At 48.1% G+C, this 24,915-nt stretch overlaps 1 non-coding gene across 1 annotated transcript; it reads left to right on the forward strand.

The window, feature by feature from the left end:
- The first annotated feature begins 682 nt into the window (after nucleotides 1-682).
- Nucleotides 683-754, forward strand: TRNAP-UGG (transfer RNA proline (anticodon UGG)). The gene has a single exon. It is a non-coding gene; the product is annotated as a tRNA-Pro (tRNA).
- Nucleotides 755-24,915: the final 24,161 nt, after the last annotated feature.

Genomic DNA, 24,915 nt, shown 5'->3' on the forward strand with positions numbered 1-24,915 from the left:
ACTCCTTCGTTCATCAATAAATTAGCAATTGCCTTTATATCATGATAATAACTTGACACCAATGATCATATCATGATTAAAATCTAAATTAGTGTAAAATAAGCAATTCAAGAAATCGCGTCATTGAAAGGGTTTGTGCCTGACTCAAGCTGGGCAAATTCTTGACTCATTGTCCTATTCTCTGTCAGTTTACTATTCAAAAGTTATGATTTTTACATGAAGCATCGTATACAAGTACTCGTATTTATGCGTTATGTCGACACAAAGGTAGCTTGTTGGTCTCGGGGTATGGTTCTCGCTTTGAATGCAAGAAGTTCCGGATTCTTTGCCCGGTAGTTTTATTTTTCTGGGATGAGTCGGCCATCATAGGGACAATACACGAAGACTCCTGCGACCTGAGTTGTATTCATCTCAATAGATTGTTAGAGTGTGTGGTGAGTCAAGTTATAAATGTCATTAAATATTGGTTCCCATATAATTGTTTTTGTTATAGAAAAGTGATATTGCTTTTCGTGCAAGTCTATAACCATGCATTTTCAACCAACATCTTGTATTAAGAACATTTTCAAAACTTATTTGTGACAAAATGTTCATTATCTCTCAGCAAAGTTACATCTCATGAGATAATCGAAGTGTTGATTTAACCTCATTTTCATACATTATTCACTGCTTGAAGAAGAGTGGCTCGTTGGTCTAGGGGTATGATTCTCGCTTTGGGTGCGAGAGGTCCTGTGTTCAAATCCCGGACGAGCCCAGGCACCATTTTCTTGGGGATTGGTCAATTTTGAACTGGCCCTGGCTTTTTTCTTCACAACTTTTGCTGCACAGCATGCTGAGGTATGGGCAATCAATGCTATCAATGACATAGCGTAGGGACTACTTCGTTAATCCATAAATTAGCAATCATGATAATATCTTGACACCAATGATGATTCCATGATTAAAATCTAAATTCGTGTAAAATAAGCAATTTAAGAAATCGCATCATTGAAAGAGTTTGTGCCTGACTCAATCTGGGCAAATTCTTGACTCATTGTGCTATTCTCTTTCAGTTTACTATTCAAAAGTTATGATTTTTACATGAAGCCTCGTATACAAGTACTCGTATTTATGCGTTATGTGGACACAAAGGTAGCTTGTTGGTCTAGGGCAGGGGTCGGCAACCTACGGCTCCGGAGCCGCATGCGGCTCTTTACGGGCTGCTTCTTGACGATATGTACGTATGTACAGTATGTACTCAGATGCATTGCGGCTCTTGAAATACTGAATTTTGTACCGAATTGGAAAGAAATGGCTCTTCTTGTTATTTTGGTTGCCGACCCCTGGTCTAGGGGTATGGTTCTCGCTTTGGATGCAAGAAGTTCCGAATTCCAAGCCCGGTAGTTTTATTTTTCTGGGATGAGTCGGCCATCCTAAGGACAATACACGAAAACTCCTGCGACCTGAGTTGTATTCATCTCAATAGATTGTTAGAGTGTGTGGTGAGTCAAGTTGGAAATGTCGTAAAATATTGGTTCCCATTTCACAGTTTTTGTTATAGCAAAGTGATATTGCTTTTTGTACAAGTCTATCACAATGATTTTTCTACCAACATCTTAGTATTAAGAACATTTTCAAAACTTATTTGTGACAAAAATGTTCATTATCTCTCAGCAAAGTTACATCTTATGAGATTATTGAAGTGTTGGTCTAGGCTTTAGGGGTATGATTCTCGCTTAGGGTGTGAGAGGTCCTGGGTTCAAATCCCGGACGAGTCCAAAAACCATTTTTTTGGGGATTGGTCGACAAAGATCAAGTCAATTTTGAACTGGCCCTGGCTTTTATCTTCCCAACTTTTGCTGCACAGCATGCTGAGGTATGGTCAATCAGGAGGGACTCCTACGTTCATCCATTAATTACCCGGTTGGGGTCTAGTTAAACCGTTGTAATGGGAAATTAGCAGCCTCGTTGGGCCTTATAATAAACGTGGTGCCTCCAGATTACAGTGTGCGTCTCCGTATAACCCATTACACAACTATGCACTGTCCCCGCCTGCAAAAGGTGCAATAGTGACTTCTCCCTGCCTTTTCTTCTCGTTCTTTTAAATTTGTCATGGAGTGACAAAGGGCCGTTGGCCAAGCAGCTGCTTGAGTAGCAATATCTACCAATTACCTCTGGATGGATGGATCGGAATCACGGCCATATATAAGGAAGAAGGGTGAAAACTCCCTGGACGCATTCAGTGCTTGGTGGTAGGCCGTGACGACTGCTGGAGCGTGTACATCCCAATCTGTTTGTTTGTCATTAACGACCTGGCATACTATGTGCGAAATCGTACGGTTCTAAATCGTATGGTTCAATAGTTGTGCCATACCATCCACCCATGGTTTGGGCCATTGGGTCGAGAGATATCACAATCAATAGCTGGAGCTTTTATTCAGGGATAAATCATAGACAAGGGGGCTCTGGAACTATTCCTGATTGATCAGGAACGACATTTGTTCTCAAAACTGCTTCAGGATGTTTGTGATATCCTCGGTAAAAAGAAAATACACACCTCACCATACCATCTTTCTGAGGATGGTATGGTGAGGTGCGTTTCTGTCTGAGCCCCCTTGTATACGTCTGAGCCCCCTTGTTTACGATATATCCCTGAATAAAAGCTTCAGCTATTGATTGTGCTGTCTTTTTAACCAATGGCCCACGCCATGGGCCATTGGGTAGTGTACTCAACTCCTACAAGAAAAATGTATTTCCCTCCGGAGTACGGAGAAAAGGGCCTTACATGTCAAAAGCAACTAATTCGCTTACTCTAGACACCAGGATGGACTGCAAGGGTGCTTGTGGAATGTGGGCGCGAGGCTTACGGTGCGCACATTTAGAGCAAGCAGCCACCCACCGACACACATCCGCTGTGATTCCTGGCCAAAAGTATCGGATGCATAAGGTGAGTGCAGTTTTCCAGTCTCCCAAATGCAAGAGACGGCACACATGCATTTCTGTGAATAATTTCTCACGCAAAGCAGTCGGGACCACTACGCACCAGTTTTGAGAGGTTGTGTGTCCCATCGCATCAAAAGTCACTTCTCGCTGACATAACTCATTGCTTTAGCAGAATCAGGGTTATCAACGGCAGCATGCACAATGGCGTGTAGAGGTGTGAGGGATGCATCTTCTCCATGCAACCGTATCCAGTCCTGTAGTGTCAAGCCCAGATCATAGTCTGCCAAAAATGTTGCATCTGCCTTAGGCTGAGACTGCACTGGAGCAACAATGTCGGGCGTGTCAGGCACAGCTTTTCTGCATTCGGCTGCTTCCTCCACACATAAACAAGGACCTGATAGGGGCAATCATGGCAGGGCATCTTCATTCACATGGCGCGTGCCCTTCCTGTGTAAAATTTCGTACTCCTGCAGCCACTCTATTCACCTTGCTAGCTGTCCTGATGGTTGGTCAATGCTCAAGGAATACGGTAACGTGGCGTTTTCAGTACGTACTGCAAATTTCTGACCATGCAAATAAGGTCTGTACTGGTGTAAAAAGTGCACAACCGCGATCAGTTCCCGACGAGTCACGCAATAACGTTGTTCAGCCGGTGATAAAACATGGCTGCCATATGCGATAGCCACTTCTTGCCCGTTCTGAATCTGTGAGAGCACCCTCCTCCAATACCGACATCACTGGCATCAGTATCCAAGATGAAAGTAGCGGAAAAATCTGGATAAGCCAGGGTGATGCATCTGTGAGATGTGAGCGCAGCGTTTGAAAAGCTGACTCTTCCACTGGTCCCCATCGAAACCGTTCGTTCTTGGCTGTCAAGGTGTGCAAGGGCTTTGCGATAGTTGCTAACTTAGGCACAAACCAACGGTAATAGGGCACAAAGCCAATGAACCTCCTGACCTCTGAAATCGATGTGGGAGTGGGCCAGTTCTTTACACAGGCTGTGTTTGCCGGGTCAGTCGCCACACCCAAAAAACTGACCACATGGCCCAAATAACGGACTGACAGCTGGACTACGTGAAATTTAGATGGCTTCAACTTGAGATGAGCGTCCCGAACCCTACTGAATACCTGACACAGCCGACACAGATGCTCCTCAAAGGAGCGGCCAAATAAAATGACGTCATCCAAATAGATGAGACAAACGTCCCATTGGAGGCCTGCCAAAACCATTTCCATCAGGCGCTTAAAAATAGCTGGCACCTTTCTAAGGCCCATAGGCAAACAATTAAGTACTTTAGGCAAGTCCAGTGCTTGAAATGCTTTTCAAACCGGCGTGCAAAAGCCCGCCAATCACCTCCAGCAGCTAGGAATGTATCTGTAGGGGTGTTAGAGAGAGAGCCGTTATGCATGGCAGCTTATGGGAAACAAACACAGTGGGCGGGGCTACGTGAGTGCACGGGGGGGGGGTGCTCTCAACGACGTCCGCACCAGGCAGCCCGGGGCCCCACCCCTCAGCGGGGGTTGAGTATAAAGGGGGATGTGTCAGAGGGCTCGGGGCAGAATGTTAAAGCTAAACCAGTGAAGACCGAAGATCGTCTAGCTAGAGCCCTGGACTCCCCTGGGACGCCGCCCTTGTCAGGGCCGCGCAGGACCGAGCCAGCGGCGTGGTCCCGAGAACCAGAGCTAGTGCTCTGGGACTCCGGGTACCGTAGCCCGACTTACCAGTGTCGGGCCAGACAGCCTCCCCTAGCCCGTTAGTGGAGGACTAGGAGGTAGGTCAGAGATAGCTAGCAGTGTATTCCCAGCTAGCCAGGTGAGGGGGCCGATACCCCCTCCAGTGTTGTATGTCCGCGGTTGTGACAACTGTTGCGGAATAAATACGTGTGCCTCAACCCCGGCGTCCAAGAGTCCTCAACGGTATTACATTTGGTGTCAGAAGTAAAAATCTATGAACATGGACACGCGCCGGTCAGCTCGGGTCAGGATACCGGGGGCGGAGGACACCGCTGCAGTCGGAGAGTCCGGGACGGGTGAAGAGAGCACGGAGCAGTCGGGGCCAGATACGGCTACGCCGCAGCAACAGGAGGGTGGAGAGGTGTCGGCAGAGGGGCTGAGGCAGGCGCACGCCAAGCTGATGGAGCTGCTGCATGCCGCTGTCAGCATGCTGGACCACATCACACAGCTGGGGGCTGCTGGACCGCCACGGGGCGACGAAAGCCGACGACCACAGCGCCTTCCCGCCATTTCGGCGGAACACCAATTTGAAAATCCCGCCATCACCGCAGCTGCAGTTGAGGGCGTGGCCGGCCTGAGCATCGCGTCCAACGGCGGCTTCCAGCGGCGCTTCCTCGCTCACCAGGAGATGGCGAAGTGGACGGACGCCGAGGCTCTCCGCGCGCTGCCAGCACTCCTCGACAGCAACACCCTCGCCACTTTAACATCGGCACCGAAGGAGAGGCGCTCTACGCTGCAGACGGCGATGCAGGTGCTGGCTGCAGTTTACGGTCCGCCGTCAGACTGTCGCCAACTCTTCTACGATCGCCAGCGGGGGGCAAAGGAGTCGCCTCTGGCGTACCGCACAAGCCTCCTGGCACTGGCAAAGGCGGCCTTTCCACGGATGGACAACGAAGGTGTCGACGCCATGGTTACAGAGAAGATACTCCTGCTGGCGGACGACTTGGAGATCGTCATCGTCGCACAGGACGACGCGGAGATGTGCTCCCTCCAAGCAGCACGACTCCTCCACGCAAACCTGCTCGCGCAACGACGCAAGGCCAGCAAGGCGGCGAGCGGGCGTACCGTGGCCGCAGCCACCCTCCCGGCGGAGGAGATCTGCGCCATCGACCATCAACGGCGGCAGGGAGCGGGAGTACGGGCGGACCGGGGCGGCTCGAGCCATCCCGATCATCCGTCGTCGTCACCAGCGCTCCCGCGCTGCTACAACTGCGGCATCCAGGGCCATGTCGCCTCGGGGTGCCGCTCTCCTCGGCAGCGCGGGACGACACCTCGACGGGACACCGGCTCTCTTCCCAAGCTCCATCATCATAACCCGGCGAGTCGCGGCACCTCACATGTTTGGCCCACGCACACACCCACCACACACTCATACACCGCACCGATTGGGGGGCCAATATCGCGCACCATCGCACCAACACGCACCGCTCTGGGTACTCAGATTGAACCCAACCAGTGGTCCGTGTTGGCCCATCGTGTTGTAGCCGCGTCGTCGGGGTCGTCGGCCGTTGTGGGGCACATCGACGGGGTCGAGGTGTGCATCCTGGTCGATACGGGAGCATCGGCGACCATTATTTCGGAGTTAATTTACAATATTCTCCCTGCCCAGAGCCGTCCTTTGATGCCTGTTAACGTACCATTCTTTGTTGCTAACGGGGGCTCACTTGGCATCATCGGACAGATTCGAGCCCTAATTTGTATCGGGGATATTAAATTGTCTGGGCCGATTTTTGTTTCCTCCTCGCTGGCGGTTCCGTGCCTGCTGGGGACGGACTTCCTGGCCAAAATGCCGATTAGGATATTAATCGACCAGGGATGCATTGAGCTCCCGTCGGGCCGACGCATGGCGTTTCTGCCATCCCCCGGTACGAGTCGGACGGCGTTCGCAACGGTGCCGGCGTTTGTAGATAGAACGGTGCGCGTTCCTCCGGGGGCACAAATGTTGGTTCCTTTGAAACTTCGGCGGCCCTTCGCTAAGGGCATTGGGGCCCAAGGGGTTCTGCTGGGGCCATCTAGGGCCGGGGTTAGTGGACCTCATTTACTTCCGGCCCAGACCATAGTAATAGGGGACGGAGACCCCTTCATCGCGGTCCTCAATGTGGGCTCGCAGACGGTGGTGGTCCCGCAGGGGACCGTGCTTGCTCACGCGATGCCGGTGCCCTGTGAAGAACCCGTCGCGAATCACGTGATTGCTGTCCCTGTGCCGCGACCACATTCGGACAGCGATGAAGGGTGGCTCAAGGCGCTTTGTGCGGGATCGACGGACCTGTCAAATTCAGAGCGTCAACAGCTTAAAACGCTACTGCGGGAATTTTCCGACGTTTTCAGTCGGGACAAATACGATTTGGGTTGCACTCATCTGCTGCGTCACCATATTGACACGGGTGACAGCGCGCCAATACGCCAGAATCCGTTTTGGTTAAGTCCCGCCGAAAAGGACCATGTCAAATCGGCTATTGATGACATGTTAGCCGCCGACATCATTTCTCCTTCCACCAGCCCTTGGGGAGCGCCGATCGTCCTGGTTAAAAAGCAGGACGGCTTGTTGCGGTTTTGCATTGATTTTCGGCGCCTTAACAAAATTTCGGTTGCCGACGCATACCCGCTCCCACGGATGGACGAATCGCTGGACGCCTTGGCGGGAGCGCGATTCTTCTCCACATTGGATTTACTTTCGGGATTCTGGCAGCTTCCTCTGGACGATGATTCAAAGCCTAAAAATGCTTTCCGTACACCGCACGGCCTGTTCCAATTCAACCGGTTGCCGATGGGACTCCACTCAGCGCCGGCAACTTTCCAGCATTTGATGGAATTGGTTTTGGCTGGATTGCAATGGGATTCGTGCCTGATTTATTTGGATGACGTTATCGTCTTTAGTAAAACTTTTGACGAACATCTCCAGAGGTTGCGGGCAGTTTTCCTAAAGATGCGGGCTGCTAATTTGAAATTCAAACCCCAAAAATGTCATCTGTTACGCGATTCGGTGCGTTATTTGGGACACATTGTGGGGCGCTCAGGTATTGCTACCGATCCCGCCAAAACGCAGTGCGTCAGCTCCTGGCCGACTCCCACCTCGGTGGGAGAGGTCAGGAGTTTTATTGGCTTCGCGTCGTATTACCGACGTTTCGTCGCAGATTTTGCGACGATTGCGAAACCCCTACACGCTTTAACATCAAAAGGGGTTCGGTTCCACTGGGGTCAGGAGGAGGAGGCTGCTTTCTGCTCCCTTCGGGACGCCCTGGTAAAAGCTCCTCCCGTGAGTTACCCCGATTTTTCTAAGCCTTTTTTGCTCGACACCGATGCGAGCAACACAGGTATTGGGGGCGTGCTTTCCCAGGTGGTTGACGGCGTGGAACGGGTGGTTGCGTACGGCAGTCGGGTGTTGTCTCCGGCGGAGCAAAGATATTGTGTCACCCGTCGGGAACTGTTGGCAATTGTCTATTTCATCCAACAGTATCGCCCATATCTGTACGGTCGGCATTTCACCGTCCGCACAGATCATGCGGCACTGCAGTACGCCCTGCGAGTTCAACAGCCATCGGGACAATTGTCCCGATAGTTGGAGATCCTCCAGGATTTTGATTTTGAAACCACCTACCGTAAGGGCGTTCGCCACACAAATGCTGACGCTCTGTCGCGCATGCCAACCACCTCCGAATGTGCATGCCTCCTGGGGTCGGGACGTTGCAGGCCAGCAGGGGACATACCGGTTCCGGTCCTGGCGGCCGCCGGCCACGACGAAACATTGGTTCCAAATTCAATCGCACAACAGGGAAAAGATTCCCTGTTGGGGATGCCCGTCAATGAATGGGGGCGCCTCCAGATGGAGGATACCTCTCTCCTCGGGTTGCGTCGTCGCGTCGGCTGTGCTGGGCAGGGCAGGGGTGATGCCGACGCATGGGAATTGGTGCATGGTCTGCTGATGCACTGGGACGGAAAATCCCATCGACATCGGCTGGTGGTCCCTTCGGGGTTGCGGGGCAAGGCGGTGTGGGCCGCACATGAGCGCCTCCTACACCTGGGGACCCAAAAGACCCTCGCCTTACTCCAACTCGATTATTTTTGGCCAGGCATGACGAAGGATGTCGGGGATTTACTGGGGTCATGCCCTCGGTGCGCGCAACGAAAACCGCCAGCACGTGTGTCTAACCCACCCTTGCAGTCAATCAAAGTGTCCAGAGTTAACGAACTCGTCGCGCTGGATATTTTGGGCCCATTCCCCGCCACACCCAGGGGCAATAGATATTTGTTAACTGGTGTGGAGCATTTTACACGCTGGCCTATGGCCTGGCCCCTTGCCAACCAGTCGGCAGCAGCCATCGTGGAGGCTTTTGTTCAGGGTTATGTCCTGGACAAAGGTGCTCCGGAGCGGCTGCTGACCGACCAGGGCAAAAATTTTTCCGGTAAATTGCTCAAAGAAGTCTGTGAGCTCCTGGGCACGAAGAATATTCGTACCTCCCCGTATCACCCGCAGACTGACGGGATGGTCGAGCGTCTGCATCGGACCATCGCGTCAATGTTGTCACAGCAGGTGTCGGACTCACAGACCGATTGGGACTTGCAAATTCAAGGGGTATTGGCGGCGTACCGGATGGTCCCCCACGCAGCTACGGGATTTTCACCCTTCTACCTCATGTACGGCCGCGAACCTGACCCGCCTGTTCGTGCCCAGCTGCAGATCCCCGCGCCTCAGGGAAAAACTAAATTGGCTGACCATGTAAAATTTAATTTGGCCAAATTGACAGAGGCACGGGATGCTGCCATGCAAAACTCTGACCTCCGTCAGAAAGCGAATGAGCGGCTCAGACTGGGTCGGGCGCACATGCTGCAGTGGAAGCCGGGGGACAAGGCATGGCTGCACTGTCCCCAGGTGCCACTCGCAACCTCCTCTAAGCTGGTGCGGCCGTGGCGGGGCCCTGTGGAGGTGGTCGAGGTTTTGCGACCGCAGTGCGTGCGCATCAAGTGGGGGAAGCGGCGGTGGTTTGTCCACCCCTCTAGATTAAAACCCTTCGTTGCGGTACACATCCCCACTTCACACACGCGTGGCCAAACATGTGGGGGGTCGACCGACTCACTGGGTCCGTCTCCGTCGCGCTCACCTAATGCCTTGCCGGCTGTGCCACCTCCAGGTGCATCAGGAATGACGGGCTCACGCCCGATCACCCCTCCTGGGGATGCCAAGGGTCACGCGGCGTCGGATGAGGACTCACTCCGAGACGGACAGTTGCCACCTGACGGTCCACCACCCGGGGTTACCCCGTGTGAGGGGCCCGCTGCACGGACACGCGCTAAAATGCGCAGACTGTTGTGAGGCAGGAAGATGTGTACATAGGTTGTGTTCATTGCGTGTTGTGTGTGTGGTGGGTTCCCTGCAAATTGTGTATAGACTGTTTTTACGGAATTCGTATTTAATCGGGGGGGTGCGTCGGGTTGTTTTCTCTTCTTGCTGTTGCGTTCTTGTTGTGTTGTTCTTGTTATTGTTGAAAAATAGTGAGGCACACGCGCGGTCAGGGGGTAAATGCGCTTTTATTGTCGTTTTTTTTTGTATGTTGGCAGCCGGGACGGCTGCAAGCTATGCGGGGGGGGGGGGGTTGATGTAGGGGTGTTAGAGAGAGAGCCGTTATGCATGGCAGCTTATGGGAAACAAACACAGTGGGCGGGGCTACGTGAGTGCACGGGGGGGGGGTGCTCTCAACGACGTCCGCACCAGGCAGCCCGGGGCCCCACCCCTCAGCGGGGGTTGAGTATAAAGGGGGATGTGTCAGAGGGCTCGGGGCAGAATGTTAAAGCTAAACCAGTGAAGACCGAAGATCGTCTAGCTAGAGCCCTGGACTCCCCTGGGACGCCGCCCTTGTCAGGGCCGCGCAGGACCGAGCCAGCGGCGTGGTCCCGAGAACCAGAGCTAGTGCTCTGGGACTCCGGGTACCGTAGCCCGACTTACCAGTGTCGGGCCAGACAGCCTCCCCTAGCCCGTTAGTGGAGGACTAGGAGGTAGGTCAGAGATAGCTAGCAGTGTATTCCCAGCTAGCCGGGTGAGGGGGCCGATACCCCCTCCAGTGTTGTATGTCCGCGGTTGTGACAACTGTTGCGGAATAAATACGTGTGCCTCAACCCTGGCGTCCAAGAGTCCTCAACGGTATTACATATCCATTAGACCCAATTGGTGTGGCCGAGTTAGTTCCCCACTTTCCCGCTGGTAAAATTTCCTGCCGTTTCTGGATCCCACTGCTGCCACCATTTGAAAAGGACTTCGGACGAGGTAAGTATAGCTCAACTTTATGGTTTATTCGCAGATAACGTGCAAACACATAGAGCTTCGGCGTGCATTACTGGAGGGTGTGTGATATGGGTAGAATATGCTGTTAATGTGTGCCAGTATGGTGTATGCTATGGATGGTGTGTGCTGTTAGAAGGTGTTTGTGCAATTTAGGTGTATGCTATGGATGATGGCGTACATTCATGGCAGACAACCGCTGTTATGGGTCAGCAGCTAAGCAGGTGCCACGTTGCTGGACCTGGCGGCTCTGGTGGCGCTCGTGCACCAGACAGCACAGTATTCCTTAGGGCCCGTGACCACCACCACCCCAGGCGACCCAGAACGAGCCCTTGGAAGGGCACCTGCAGACCGCGCCGTTCACTGAGAGCGTGGCCCAGGCCTGCGCCTCTGCCATGGGGGCATTCGCCCCCGTGGGATTAGTCCAGAGGTCGGTAACCAAAATAACAAGAACAGACATTTTTTTGTAATTCGGTACGAAAATCAATATTTCAAGAGCCGCAATGCAGTGAATACATATATATGTAGTGGTTTAATGCGCGCCAAGGAGGGTAATTGTACACACGTGCGGGTTGGGAACAGTGGGGTCGAATCGGGACATGCTGCTGTTGCTGGGGGCCAACGAGTGAGTTGGAGACGGCCCGTTAGGCAATTATGGGGCAGGGCAGTGATTGGCCGGTTGTTGTTGCTGAGTACAAGGTGGCGCCTCCAAGTCCGGGAATGGAGACAGGTGGCAGCGGGGGGCCGGGGGCGCGGGGCGTTAGGGGGGACGCCAACTAATTAATTGGGAATTAATGAGGAGGGGGATAAATAGGCGAGCGTCAGAGCAAGACGGGGAGTTGTGCTGGGAGCTGAAAGGAGTCGGTCGGAGCAGAAGAAGAAGCATAGAGTAGCAGTGGAGAAGAAGAAGTGTAGGGTAGCAGTGGAGTAGAATAAGAAGTGTAGGGTTGCCAATGGGGGTGGCCTTTGGCTGACAGTATATAAAATATACAATTGGCCCAATCTGTGAGATATTCATGACATTTAATGGAAACTCTCTTCTTTAAAAACTATTATGGTATAATTCTACCAGTTAAGAAATGTCAGCCAATGGCCACCCCCGCTGCAATGTCTCCTTCGTATTTGTGTTATATGTTGTACGGTTTGTTCTGGATAACCACAGTCGCACACTGGGTAGTTTTGAATTTTCCATTTGGGCATTAGGTATCCGCATCTACCATGGTTTTCAAGAATGTGGATAAGGGTGGACCATGAGCTTCGTGGAAGATCAAAAGCAGGTACTTTTTACATTGGGTCTTTCACATTTGAGAAGTGTCGCAACTTTATCTAATTTGACGCTAGAATGCTGCAGTCATGGTCCCATCTGTTAAAATGCTGCAACTCGCTGACAAATTTAACTGTGGAAACTGGACACTGTGCAGGGTGTGTGCTGTGATGGCGTTTCGGAAACGGTGGACCACAGCCCACAGTCGAACGCTTGTTGCCCATCCGCCTGATAGCGCGCTTTATTCGGAAGGTTGACGTATGTTTTTTTGGAGAGAGCCATGCATGGCTTGCTGGACTGGGCGGATGGGAGAGGTGGGTGGAGAGTGTCACAAGCTCTCATTGTTGCTGCTGCCGATTGAGGATATCCTAACACAGTTTAGCAACGTTTCATTCATAAGAGTTAATTCATATACTGTATCCGCAAGTGGATGTGTGTGGGAGTGTGGTGGGGGGAAGTGGTAGTGTAGCGGTTAGCGCGTGGCGCTATGAACCCAGCGACCCGAGTTCGCGTCCCGATCACAACCAACACCATTGACGATAATAATCTAAACCGGTCCTGGGCCTCTCCGAGGTCGAATCAATCTCAATTGATTACCTAGTGCGATGTGTAAAAACATTGCCACTATGGAGACATGCGGCCGGGCATGGTGCTGGCCACCCAACCCCTCATGTGCCATTCCGGCCTTAATAGGTGCTCGTTTACAACACTTGCCCCAACAGTCTGTTAAGGCTTTACGGGCGGAACTTTGTCTTTGTTTTCGTGTGCAATGGGAGGGGGGGGGGGGAAATGGTGGTACAATGATATTCACACGACACACGAAGATCCCCACCACCCGAGTTTGATTCCTAGTCACACATAGCACAAGTGAGTAGCGGTATCAGAACATGGCCCTGCTGTTAACGACGGCACGCTCTCTGCGCCCTGCCACCCTTAATAGGTGCTCCCTAACCAGAACTTTCCCTAGCAGTCTGCATACATATACTTGGAAATATATATGGTGTGTATGTATACAATACATACCATACATACACAGTCCATATACAACACATGAGCAGTGTGACTTTTTAAATACATAATTACCTTTTACGTTGACCGAGGCCCGTTGGTTTAGAGGGAATGTTCTTGACAATAACATCCGGTAACCCAGCAAAAATATTTTTTTAAGAAGCCTGACTGCTGATGAGACCATGAATGTCGAAACCGGTGCAGAGTTTGCTTGCTTAAAAAACATGCTGCCGGATTAATGTTGGTCTGCAAAGCTCATGGAATGATAGACTTTGAATACTTACATTTATCTGGAAAGATGAATGAGCTAAACAATAAATGTATTTATTTCATACAGTACAATATTTGAGATTGGTAGTAAACGTGGTAAGCCCAGAACTAAAATGTGTGTGAAGGCTCGCATCCAGCAGTGGATCGACAAAAGGACTGGGCATGTACATACAGAAAACTCCACACATTCGTCAATAATACCGCTTTGAGTATTTTTACGACTATTATTTGTGCGCGTGCACCACTGCCAAAGCAACAGCGCGTACAGTATTGGCAGAAGCCATTCCCTCTCCACTGCACAATTAATTGCTCCTCGCTTGAGTCGTCATCAGGTACATCTAACATCGTTACATTTGTGACTGTAAAATTCGTCTTTTCTATACAACACAGATATTGGGAGCGAATTTAACACCAGTAATATTAAGCTATGCTGCGTCGCAGCTATCCGTGATAATACCTAGGGCGTGAGAGCAATATCGGAGTGTTTGCTTCAGGACATGACTCGTTCTGTTGAGAGTTTAATATTTGTTTTAAATATTATTTAACATGTATTGTGTTGTGCGCACCCTGCTGATTTTTGTATGCATCTCCACCCTTATCCGTGAAAAACTCGGTAATGCTACAGGTTTGCATGAGTTTAATTAATTATCGACCACAGCTGACTGCGAGCAGCAAGTAACACACCCAAGTCGGTTCTGGGCATACCACGCACGGCCCTTAACCAACCTGCGCTGATCAGCGCGATCAAGGATGGTTAAAGAGCTCGCATGGCTGACACTTGCGTGAGAGAGCCTTCATCCTGCAGTAGATTGTCAAATGGCTGTAAAAAAAACCCCCTCATATGGTAGGGTTTTGTATGTGAGCCATGTCTACATGGTATACGATCTTGGCTAACCACAGCTACCCACGCACTGTACGTGCGTGGGTAGCTGTGGTTAGCCCGCTGCCCTATGAACCCAGCTATCCCAGTTCGATTCCCGCTCAGGACATGATCAGTGACGAATATTTGAACCGCTTCCTAGGCCACCCCTATGTCAACTCAGCCTTAAATCAGTGCCTGGTGCAGTGTGTAAACATCAGCACTGGGGGAGACAAAGGCGGTTGGTGCTAGCCACCAAAACCCCCTCGTGTACCGTTCCTGCCTTCATAGATGCTCCCTTACAGCCCGACAAGCTGTTCAATGCTATACGGGGGATATTTGTCTTTATAGTAATTGGCGCTATGCTATACACCAACATCAGTGATGAACACCTAAACTGTGCTTCCCCTAGGTCGACTCTGCCTTAAATGAGTACCAGACGGGCAGATAAGGTGACCAGGCGTGAGGCTGACTGCAGCAGTTCCGGAGTTCATAGGGTGCGAACAGCACTTGCCCCAGCAGCTTGCGTGGACTACATTGGGGATCTTTGTCTTTGTGCGCTCAGTGTATGTGGGTTTGTGTGTGAACTGTTGGCAGTTATTGTCAATGAGATTAGGAAGTGTATACGGATGTGAATGAGTGAGTCACGGGTAGTTTGTGACCCACTCTGCACTCAGCCAGGATGTGGTTTTGTCGTCATATATTTTTATTTTAGTTTTCTCAGCCAAGGGGGCTTTTTTGTCAGCTAATGTTTTCTGCAAATTTTTTTATTTCCATAAAGCCCTTTCAAAGTGCCACGCTTAAAAAAGAAAACGCCCTACTGCATTGATACATGGCACGTCCCCATGTGATCTACAGATACACTCAGTTCTTTAGAACAGCTTTTTGTATTTGGTGTGTTGTCCTTCCCCTGCCCCTCCGATTAGCACGGTTGGCTACGTTCGGTGCGAAAGAAGTTCAACGTACATACATACAAAAGACAGATTCCGCCTATTCTCCAGTAAAGACTGTTGGGGCAGATACTGTTGGAAAGCACCTATTTAGACCGGCACCGCGCATGAAGGGATGGCGTGACCATCCCAAATCTCCGTTGATGTTTGTACACCACCACCACGACCGTGCAATGAGTTAATTAGAGAACACATACACGCACGTTTAATACATCGTATTGAATGTTAGGGGACCCATCCCCTGCAAAAATGGATGAAATCAGCTCGTGTGCAGGCTTGTTAGGGACGATGATGGATAGGAGAGGCGTTCAATCCAGCAGTTGATAGATCATAGCTGATGAATTGTTTGACGAAGTCAGTGGTGAGGTTAGACTGATTTAAATTATTTTTGCAATTGTTCACCTTGTGTCGTTTTAGCGCAAACTCAGTAGAACGAGTTGAATGGGCAACGTCATAACGCAAACACGTCTCAATTAAAAACACGAATCCTTCATAAACGCCGGGTAAGAGCACATTGAGACCAAACTTTCTTTTTCAAGGGAGACCTGGGTAAAACGGACACATAACAACAGAGAATGTATTTTAGTAGAGAAAATTGAAACTGAGTTAAATAAAAACAGGAAAAACTGTATAACTAAATTAGAAGGCACTGTTTAAAGGACATTTATCACGGGGCAAACAACAGCAACGCAATATTAATGCTAAAATCAAAATACAGGATGAGGTAAAAACAAAAAGCGATGACGTTATATTAACAGGTTATAAAATCATGCACATGTATTGGTTGTATGAGTTTCGCTATGCGATTGTCTCAGGAAGTATTTAATCAGCAGTAGGAAAGCCGACGGGTAGCTGTCAGGGTAAAACGTGCATATTTTCTCCGCTTTCTGCCTCCAAAATATTGCGCAACCTTTGGATCAATTTGGCCGGTTTAAAATCGGGTTAGACCCGAATCACAACACAGCCTGGCGGTGGTGGCTATGCACGGCTGTAGTCCAGTGAAACTCCCTTCCCGTGGGTTTTAACGTGGTGCCAGACCATAGCTCGCCAGAAGGCAGGACAGCAAGTTGACTAATCGCCATCTGTTTCCATCTGTACGGGGATTAAGTGTTTCCAGCTCTCGCGCGTGAGTTTTCTCTGTGTGCTTCGGTTACCTCATTGATTAGCGGTTAGCGCACTGTGCTACAAATCCGGTGACTAGAGTTCGATTCCTGCCAATATCAGTAACGATTACCTGAACCATTCCTGGGCCTCTCCTAGGTCCAGCACTTGCCCCAAAATTATTTTAAGGCTATACGGGAGATCTTTGTCTTTGCATATCTGTGTGAGAGTCTGTACGTGCGCGTCACCGTGACATCCACTTGTGGCTCGATCTCCCACGTCCTTGACTTCAGCGGCTCGGCTTCTGCAGGTGAAAAACAACCTGACCGACTAGGTTGTGTGCTTGTAAAACGTGTTTAAAGAACGCGTTCAGTTTCACAGAGAACAGGGCCACAAGTGCTGCGTCACCCTCGGGTTAAGTAATCGGGTCGCAACTGACCAGAAAAAAAGTGTCGATTACCAATGTAAGTCGATTTATTTCATTGAATAATCGTTCCATCTCGAATTACATTAAAGGAGGTATACTTTTTTTTTAAACTTAATATTATTCATAATAAAGTAAATATTTATTGCGTACACAATGTTTCACGGACATGAGGCTCGGTGTCGCCCTAAGGCCCAAACGAGAGCGGTTAAGGCCTTTAAGAGATCGGTGACCTGCGTGGATCGAATGCAGCTGCGAATGTGTGGCAAGTGCGATGATGGCGTTCCAGACGCAGTGGGCTGCCACGGAGAAACGACGCCCGGGAGTGACTGTCCTGGGTCCTTGGCACTGAGAGGTGGAGATGGAGGTTGTGAGTCGCACTGCTGAGTTCTCCCGTAAGCTGTAGTGCAGGGTTTAAGGCAGGTGATATTGTAGCTGACACTGCTGGCGATGGGATATCCAGCAGAGGGAGGGAAGCGAGGGAATCTAGCCAAAGATGACAGGTGGTGAGGACGATACAGGAGAAATAGCTTTGCAACCGTTTACGTTTCTTGAGGTTACCGAGTAGTTAGGCGAGCCCCGAATATGCTGCAGGCGAGGTCATTTGTGATTTGGGTGGCGATGAGTGGACATAAATAGTGAAAGGCAATAAGGTGGTATTGTCATCGTAAGATCTGATGATGCGGTTTGCGTGGCCGTTGAAGGATGAGGTGGAGTTGAGAGTGACGCTGACCAACTTGATATGGTCGGAGAATCGGACAGCGGAGCCGGCAATGAATCGGCTCGCAGGACACGGGTGAGTCGCTGCATGGTGCCGACCAGGAACGGCTACGGGATTCGGAGACCTTCGCGGGTCTGCGTCCACCGCTGCAATGCCGGGGGTAGGGGGGTCGGAGAGACCCTCTCCAAGTCCAGAGGCGTCGGTTGTAATCAACGGAGGTGTGGAGTCGGGCGTCCCTTGCGTAGGGGATGGTGTTTGACCTCTCAATGAAGCGGCCAATGGGAGGCGTCGAAGGCCGCAAAATCGCACGGGGGGCCCGAGGACAGAACCCCGAGGGAGTCCGCATCAGACCTCGGTATCCACAATTTGTTTTAGCAAACCCCGTTTGCTCAAAATAAACGACACTCGTTCAAACAATTGCGTGAGATGGAAGCTGGTTTATTGTGTATGGCGTAACAGCTGTCGTACCAAGGTTTAATCGGGTAGCGGTTATCGCGGGAATGGTTAATAGAGTACCTGACAAACAGGAAATGGAAAACACACGACCGTACACGTAAGGTCACACATACGCCTACACACACGTGCGGATATTTGTGGTCTGAGACTTCCTATGAAAATATTGTCTCTGACCGATTAGAAACAAAAGAATGAAACATTTCATACACATGGTTTCTTTGGCGCTTTTCAACATGTGCTTGTCCTTGGAAGTATATATTTTTTGTACGGGAACTTGACAAACGGATGTACAGACGGACAATCATGCATTAACTCTTTCAACTTTAGTCCGAAAGCGTTAATCACACGGAAGAAGACATTTCCAAATGAGTCAGTCGAAGATCGTTTACAGAATTGTACCAATCTGCACGCTGGATAAAAGGCCTCCTTAAGCCGTGACAGGTGTGGTGGGAAGATGGGAAAATAAAAACGAGTATGCAAAACAGAACACAACAGTGCTTCAAAATTAAGTATTGTACTGCTCAGGAAATACAGTGTATTACAACTGTCACCTCTGTGCCCATTCAAACTGTAATACAGTACTGTATATGCAATACAGATTTTCAGATTGGTATCACGATTGATGTCAATGTTACATTAAACAAATAAGCTATTCACTTTGCTTAAAGTGCATGTAGAGCACTTGGTTAATCCACTGCTGGACGAGAGCCTCCATACCCTGTGAAAATTGTCCTGGTCAGTCCGGGTTGGCGATGGTGGGGTGCTTTGACGACGGAGCATCGAATTAACACGATTTTTTCCCTGGGCAGTAATTGTTATTTTCTAATTGCTTATGCCTTAAAAGTATAGAAAATGTATATTATTCCCCACAAACTTTCCCTTTGTGACCAGGACTTTATGTGAAGGAATGACAGAAATGCACAACTTTTCTCATTGAAAATAGGTACATTTCAAAATATCACTGTCCTGGTCACATAAAAGCAAAGTTTGTGGGGAATAATAGCCATTTTCTGTACTTTTGAGGCATAAGCAATTGGAAAATAACACTACCCAGGAACACTTTTTTTTTACAGTGATCAGAGCTGTCCATAGTGGGGGGTGCGGGACCCGGGGCAACTCACACACTGTGGGCCCCCTCCCGACGCCTTCAAACTAAACCGAAAGTATTACATCTGACACCGTGACATTGAAGCGCGCCCCCCCTTCCCCAAGCACGGGGCCCGGGTCGGTCACCCCGATTCGCCGTGCACCCTAGGTACAGCTCTTATTACAGTACAGTGGATGTTTGCAACATTTCCCACAAAGGTACACATGCGGCCCGATACAGAAAATGCAACCCCACACTTTGCAATAAAGTAGAGGCAACTTGTAGTGATTCTGGAATTCCAGGCAACTCTTAGGTCAAAGTCGACAAGTCTTCTGGTTCAATTGTGGAGCTCATTCGAAACTTCACATTCTTATGGCATGGGTCAACTGTTACAAAAAAAAAACAATTGTTGACATCCACTACAACGTGATGCCCATTTTAGTGATCCCAGAGGGATAATGAGAGGAGTTGAATGTGATATGAACTCGCAACCTTATTATAAGTCGAGCACTATAGCCATAGGGATATCCTTAGTGTATAAGAACACTACAGTATTTATATTATTTTATTTTAGCCCTGGCTTCACAATATATAAACGTAACTGACAATCCTGGTGCTGTAATTATTGTCAGGATTGTTAAACTACCCTTACACTAAACTATAAAACATTTGTTTTTACCAGATCAGGCCCACTGTAATATATAGCTCTTTTTCACAAGCGACGTGATCACAAATGATAGCTCGACGAATTGGCTTATCACGTGGACATGTATAGGAGCCAAATACTACTCTAAACGCGTGTTTATAAATGTGGAGGGAAAAATCCACGCGACCCCAGGGAAGAGAGATATGCAAACTCCAAATATACATGCGTCGGGATCGAACCCACGCACTCTTTAGGGGCAGTCCATAAATGACGTCACGCACCTAGGGGCGATGTGTGACGATTGGGGGGAGAGGGTCAAAAATCGTCCAAAATCGCGTGACGTCATTTATGGACGGCCCCTAACTCGTTCACACGGAGCAGGCGATTCGAGAGTTTAGGGACCGCGGCGTTTTTTACCTACACAGAGAAATATAAATAAGGCGTCCATATAAAATGTTATTTGCTTTAAAGTAGAGAAATAATTGATTAATTGATGCCGATTTGATGCAGCCATGCATTGTCACCGGATCTGAGCACGTGTGCAAAATTTGCAATTGATTTGGACAAAAGGAAGTAGACTAAATTTTGATTACAAGATTTGACCACGACAAACATAGGAGTCAAGTTAAGTAAAACCGTTGAAAATAAGTAATATTTAAAAATACCTTTTTAAAAACACGCTTTAATGAAATGTACCGTACTCGTAATGGCAAAACTCCACGACTCCAGGAAGTGGCCCCGAAGCTTGCCATAACGTGACCGTGGTGATTTACAGCCAACGTTAGTTCAGCGTGGACAATTAGACCCAAGCCGAAACATAACACATAAAAAATATGGTTTAAAAATATTTTATTTTTAATGATAGAATATAGTATTTTCATCAGTATGACATATGCATACCAAATTTGCAGTCGATACGACATTGGAAAGTGGGTTAAATTGAGTTACACGATTTGAGGATACGACAACAACAACAGAGAGTGAGTTAAATAAAAGCGTGTAAAAACGCAACTATCGGCGTTATTTAAGAAGAAATATCCATTCAATACTCTTACAGTGAGCAATGCACAACCTTGTGTCGAAGAACCATCCTGAAACGTGATGTCAGAATTGCTTTTTAAAACCACACATGAGGCACAACTTGTATAAACTCCACAAAGAGTGTTCATCAAATGGCAATGCACTGAAATATTAATTCTCTATTCAAATGTTTTGAGCTTAAGTAAAAACCAAAATTGTATATTTTGTTTGGTCAGTCCGTGGTGATTCGATTGAAACCATCAACTCATCAAACTTGAGAAAATGGTGTAACCACACGTGCTTAACTGGATTAAAACTATCTCAGCGGTGCTCGTTGCGACACAGTATCAGTCCTCTGAGCCATGCAGATCCAGCCTAAGTCATGATAAAAGTCATCATGTACTGTGCAATATTTCCGAACAATACGTTACTGCAAAGTCTGGCAGCCGACGCTGTTGTGATCGTCAGAATGTATAACTTTATTTATCCAGCAGGTGGCAGAGTCTACCCACTCTAGAGACCTTGCCGAACGTAGGTGTGCCCAGCGGTTTTTGGCGAGCCATCGAACAGACGGTCACACCACATAGCGCGCTTTTAAATGCGTTTCTGCGGCCGTCTGGAACGCTCTTCCTTCCGATATTAGGAAGCCAATGGAGCTATGCACTTTTAAATCTAGATTGGAAATGCATTTCTTCACAACTGCGATTTGTGTTGAGTATGTTGTCTGTCCCCCGCATCTCCAATTAGTACGGTTGGCTATGTATGGTGCAAAATAATTTCAACGTACACACGTACAAACCATGGTCTCCAACGCCGTTGGGAAGTGGTCCACGGAACTGTTTAAATTTCATATTATTAGTCAATAAAGGCAAGTTCATAATTTTTATGGCTTTTTAAGTATAATTTTACAGTGCAATTTTTTTAGTATTTTTCATTTAGAAATCCTTTCTTTTTAATTTAGAAATATACGGTATTTGTGCATGGTGGTTCACAAATAACATGTTTATGATTGACAATGGCCCACGTGTTCATAGAGGTCGGGAACCACTGCTCTAACGGTCATTGGACCATGGGCCTGGAAATTGATACCACTGAGGGTTGCGTTGCCACTCTTGAGACGAGGAGATTGTTGATCGATATGCATACGCTGGGTTGATGGCATTGGTCGTGATTTCTCGCATGCCAGAGTGGGCTGCATGGAGGCTGCCATCTCATGACTAAGATTGTGAAAAATTATGTATATTTAACAACACAAATGTGTATATTGCATGTGCTGTACAAAAGCTGTCTCCAAAATACTGTACATGTTTATGGAACCATTTCTGCCGGAATCAAGATGTATGCCGGAAAGGATAAATTATATTATTTTTTCATCATACTGCATACTGTTTGTGATTTATCTTCCATAGGGTGCCAAATGCTCACAGACATTTTATTGAAACAAAATTCTCTATTGATCACAAATACGTCATGTATGGTAGCAATTTTAGCGTGGTAGCTTTTTATGAGAAAAAAACATCAACATCTGAAGTACGTTTGATGGACATTATCGTTTTGGGAGGGGAATAAAATGAAACAACTGTGGAAGATGGCAATACATAGCAAATGTGTCTATGACACGGACAGTGTTTACACTGATCTTTCTGCTCATGGTGTATATTTGGAGCATTTGGAGCATTTGGAGCATTTGCCACTCCAGACATTGACACCCCCCCCCCTTGATTCATGGGCTATGGGGCTCGTGTTACAAAATATGACAGGAGCAAATGGCTCTGCCGTGTTTTTCGGGTTTTCCCGTGTATTGTTCAGAATGGTGTCCCGACATTTCGCTTTATTTTGTTTTTGAAGAAGCTCCCAACATGCTGGACATCATGCTGAGCACCACGCAGTACAACCTGACAACACATCACAGCACAACCGAGAAAGCCTGCGCAGTAGTATAATAGAAACATGTTCAGAATGATCTGCGGCACAAGAGGTTTATAACCTTGTTGCCCATGTCAGTGCAATGACCTTTGAACCCATAGTGGTAATGTCTGGTAGCGATAGTCGCGACGAATATTAAACTAATTTATGAGGTAATGCCCACTGAGCTAACTAGCTATTTTTGAGACGCGACCTGGACACAAATGATAGGCCAATAAAGTGGCATATCATGTGACAATTAAAAGCAATCAAATACTCTAAATGATGATGGATAATCATTTTGGCTAGAGTATTCCTGGTGCATTGTACTATGTATTACTTATTGGCACCTCTCCTGCCACTGCCACAGCACGATCACATCAACGAATAAAATCCACCAGTTGCCACACGTACATACATACGGACACACATTAATTATTACAGGTTTATTTATCTGAGGTTAGATCCCATGGAAACCTAAAGCCTCTGTTTCAAAACAACACAGATCCACGCCATTAGAGAGCAAATCAATATCACACGGGGTCCTAATATTAAGCAGAGCAGAAACGCAAATTAAGGTGTATGTGACTTTAAGCAACAAAAGGCAATTGGGCGGTACACGGTTAAAACTGAACATTTACACGTAAAAATCTAATATGTTCGAATATATTTTTGCGTTAAATGTAGCGGCCTATAGTGGTAGCAGGGGCCACGTGAACTTATAACATCATCTCGTGGTTAATATCGCAAATAATCAAAAATAAGCATCCGCTGTGAGTGTCGTCTGTGTTGTATTTGCATGTGTGGAGCTGTAGTGTAGCGGTTAGCGCACAGCACTACAAACCTGTAACCCGAGTTTGATAGAAACTCACGGCCACCACCAGTAACGATTAAAACTGAGCCGGTCTTAGGCCTTCCGTATGTCAACTTAGCCTCAAATGAGTACCTGGTGCAGTGTGTAAACATCGCCAATGGGGAGACAAAGGCGGTCGGCCGTGGTGCTGGCCACCCGCCTTCTTGTTTACTGTGCTGGCCTTCATAGGTGCTCGCTAACAGAACTTGTCTCAAAAGCCTGATAAGGCTACATGGGAAACCTTTGTCTTTCTTTGCACGTTGTTGAACCGCACGTGTGTATGTCTTATAAGTGTGTGTTGAGGGACGCAGCCAATGTCTTGTGTTAATGCCGAAGGTGGCTCATAACCCTATCACTTTGGTAGGAGTATTGAAAAGCATAGGAATAGTCATCTCAATAATAATGGTAGAAGATTGCTAGGATTGTTCTGTAGCCCATGGGCTTGTAAAGACCAACATGCTGTTCTGTCATCACATAACACTTAAGGTGTGTCAAGTTCAAACAGAAACACATTTTGCACGATGCAATGTGGAACAGTGAATGTGAGCTTATGTGCTTGACATGAGAACATACTGTTGAGCTGATCTGGCCACTAACATCAGACATCAAACACAGACATAATTTCAACCTTGATGATGGGTACAAACTTAGTAATAATTGGAAAGATGTTATTAACCATGCAAAAAAGATTTAACTACACATTTTTGGACCATCTTATCTGACAGGTACTATTTTACTTTACCGAGTGTTAATATCCCCAGCGTTTAACAGTACTCTCCTTTTTCGTATTTGATTGTCAGCCAACACTGGTAAAAAACAACATGGACATTTTCGTTTTCTTCTATCATGTGCACCAACAGGGGCTTGCGCACAAACACGTCCACGTCTACTTACACCTCGTGCTCTCTTTTAGCCCCGCCCCCCCTCCCAATACGTTCCATTCATTGGCTACCACATTCTGATATGCTCCCCCCCCTCTCCTCCCCCTTAACTTGTATTTAAGAACTTGCATCTTGGAATCCCTGCCTCAATTGATACAGGAAATCTGGCTGTGACGGTCCCACCTGATGACGGAGACTTGTGTTGCCTCCGAAACGTCGTGATTTTTATTATTTTATTCTTATTAATTTAAATTTAATTTTTTTACCTACGTGACTTTACCGAAAAAACTAAGAGTATGAATCCTTGCAGTCACGAAAGCTTCAAATCTAGAATCACTAACATCAGCTTTTCATCTGTAGGACGTGCCTGCCATTCTTCCAATGTGGAAGCGAGCATCCACAAATGACCCCATTTATATGTTGAAAGTTAGAAGCAATAATTTGACCATCACTTCTAGCTGTAAATTGAAGCTTCCCCTCTTTTGCAAGACTGTGGTTCGTGCCGCTGCATTGGCAGCATTGGGTAGCCAATCCAGACCT

This window comes from Lampetra fluviatilis, chromosome 24 (genome assembly GCF_964198595.1).
Source record: "Lampetra fluviatilis chromosome 24, kcLamFluv1.1, whole genome shotgun sequence".
In the NCBI taxonomy this organism is placed as follows: domain Eukaryota; kingdom Metazoa; phylum Chordata; class Hyperoartia; order Petromyzontiformes; family Petromyzontidae; genus Lampetra; species Lampetra fluviatilis.